This window comes from Saccostrea echinata, unplaced genomic scaffold, assembly GCF_033153115.1.
Source record: "Saccostrea echinata isolate AGI-Se365-2 ecotype Australia unplaced genomic scaffold, CSIRO_AGI_Sech_v1 ptg000009l, whole genome shotgun sequence".
NCBI classification, from domain to species: Eukaryota; Metazoa; Mollusca; class Bivalvia; order Ostreida; family Ostreidae; genus Saccostrea; species Saccostrea echinata.
Genome location: NW_026889758.1, coordinates 24,147,904 through 24,150,977, shown reverse-complemented (window position 1 = coordinate 24,150,977; position 3,074 = coordinate 24,147,904).

Genomic DNA, 3,074 nt, shown 5'->3' with positions numbered 1-3,074 from the left:
CTACCTTACGTAAAATAAAATAGCAATCTCGCCGTCTAGTTACTTATTATAAACAAAATAAGACTTTTATATAACAAATATTAAATGTCTCGTGATAAACATTAAATGTCTCGTGAGAAGAAATCTGTTTTCGTTAAATCTATCTTTAAATAATTAGTTGCCCATGCAAAGTTTTCCTTTCGTAATAAGTTGTGACACCCCCCCCCCCTAAAAGAAACAGTTAAAACAAGTTAAACTTCAGAGTAAAAAATGAGTCAACAATGTTAAAAGTAAAAGTAAAAATCATGTGCAGGGGTAGGGAAGCGTTTGGGGAACATCTGTTACGGTCTCCTTAAGAATTAAATATTGTTGCTTTAAAATGAGCTGGATGTTTGTTCAATGGAGGTTTACACATTATTATTTTTAATAAAGTAATTTTATCTGAAAAATAATTTGTGCATAATTAAATGGAGATTTTTCTTCAGTTTTTGTGATGAAATCTTGTGGATTGTGAAAATTGGCTAGCTGAAGAGAATGAAACTACTAAATTTGCAATATTTTAGTAATATTCCCTAGCTGAGCTGATTGGGCTAAGCATTTATCATCTTTGAAAATGCTATTTGGCTGTTTAATTGTTTAAAAAGTAAATTTTAAAGTTTGCTTCACAGGCATGTAGCAACAAAGGGGGGGGGGGGCTGGCTCCCCCACTTTTTTCCAGACTTTCTTTACTATTTGAAATGTTAATTGAAAATTGAAAGGCCGGTTGGAACTACCCCCCTCCCCCCGAAACAGGAATTTCGAGTTTTGCTTGTTTCGTTTTTTTCAGGTTAATTGAATTTTTTTCTCTCTGGCGCACCCCCCCCCCCCCCTTTCAAAAACGATGCTACGTCCCTGTTCAGTCCTATCAAAAATATCTATCGCGCAATTTTGTTGAAGAATTGTCCAAGTTACCACAACATATAGGGGTAACTGGGTCAATGTGAACAAGATATAAGATGTTTGTTTATTTTTATCGTATGAAAACGAAACAAAACTTGCTCTACGGTTATCTAACACCAAAATACAACATTGCAATGCTTATGCGAAATATGAAAATTTTACACCTTATTTTTGAGAAGTTTGGAATTTTTATGAAAAGTGTCCCATTTACCTCAATTTCCCGTAAGCCTTGTTCCCAGAATACTGTACCATTAGTGTGGCATTCCTGCTGAACCTTTTTGGCTTTTATTCAAAGTTGTGCATTAAACTACCAGGTGAATGAAGTAATTATGTAATTGATTTATTGTACAATGTTTTACGCCGTCGGTAGTATTTCAACCATATATCGTTGGTAACACAAGCCAATGTTGTCTGACCAGTTTTGAAAGTTTTCGACTTTTTTTGCAGCCCCAGTGAGCCATCTCTTAATTGAAACGAGGCGCCATTTGACGTATCGTTCGATGACTGTAGAAACAGTCAAAATTGTATTGTCTGAATATGATTTCAAACAAACTACTCAATAAACATGATTAAATAACATCTTAATCGTACTGTATAAGAATACGTTTTTATGTACAACCACTTACGTTTGTAAAAGATCTTTCATTGATTGTATAGTATTAAAAAATCTACTTCGTATAGCTGTAAAATCATTGCATTCTGATGAAATATGGTTTATAGTTAATGAACAGTCACATGAAATGCATTCGGACTGAAGTTCTCTGTTAAGTAGATATGAATGCAAAAACGTTGAATGGGGAATCTCCGGATAAGTGAAACAAGCTTTGGACTTGTGTGTCTTTGAAATAATTAACTATTGGATCATCGTCTTGGCTCCGAGTTGTTTAAGTTACAGTGTACAAGTCGGTTAGATTATGAGTTCATTCAATACTCATTCAATACTAGTAGAGCAATAAGTTTGTAAGAGAGTAGCATGATAAGAAACGTATATACTGTATGTATTTTACAGAAGGAGTAATATTCTAGAAAATAACCCGTACGTACTTGATCATCATGCTTGCTTAAGCTCCATGTTGTGAGGTTATGAAACAGTACTACCTTACGTAAAATAAAATAGCAATCTCGCCGTCTAGTTACTTATTATAAACAAAATAAGACTTTTATATAACAAATATTAAATGTCTCGTGATAAACATTAAATGTCTCGTGAGAAGAAATCTGTTTTCGTTAAATCTATCTTTAAATAATTAGTTGCCCATGCAAAGTTTTCCTTTCGTAATAAGTTGTGACACCCCCCCCCCCCCCCCCCCCCCCCTAAAAGAAACAGTTAAAACAAGTTAAACTTCAGAGTAAAAAATGAGTCAACAATGTTAAAAGTAAAAGTAAAAATCATGTGCAGGGGTAGGGAAGCGTTTGGGGAACATCTGTTACGGTCTCCTTAAGAATTAAATATTGTTGCTTTAAAATGAGCTGGATGTTTGTTCAATGGAGGTTTACACATTATTATTTTTAATAAAGTAATTTTATCTGAAAAATAATTTGTGCATAATTAAATGGAGATTTTTCTTCAGTTTTTGTGATGAAATCTTGTGGATTGTGAAAATTGGCTAGCTGAAGAGAATGAAACTACTAAATTTGCAATATTTTAGTAATATTCCCTAGCTGAGCTGATTGGGCTAAGCATTTATCATCTTTGAAAATGCTATTTGGCTGTTTAATTGTTTAAAAAGTAAATTTTAAAGTTTGCTTCACAGGCATGTAGCAACAAAGGGGGGGGGGGGGCTGGCTCCCCCACTTTTTTCCAGACTTTCTTTACTATTTGAAATGTTAATTGAAAATTGAAAGGCCGGTTGGAACTACCCCCCTCCCCCCGAAACAGGAATTTCGAGTTTTGCTTGTTTCGTTTTTTTCAGGTTAATTGAATTTTTTTTCTCTCTGGCGCACCCCCTCCCCCCTTTCAAAAACGATGCTACGTCCCTGTTCAGTCCTATCAAAAATATCTATCGCGCAATTTTGTTGAAGAATTGTCCAAGTTACCACAACATATAGGGGTAACTGGGTCAATGTGAACAAGATATAAGATGTTTGTTTATTTTTATCGTATGAAAACGAAACAAAACTTGCTCTACGGTTATCTAACACCAAAATACAACATT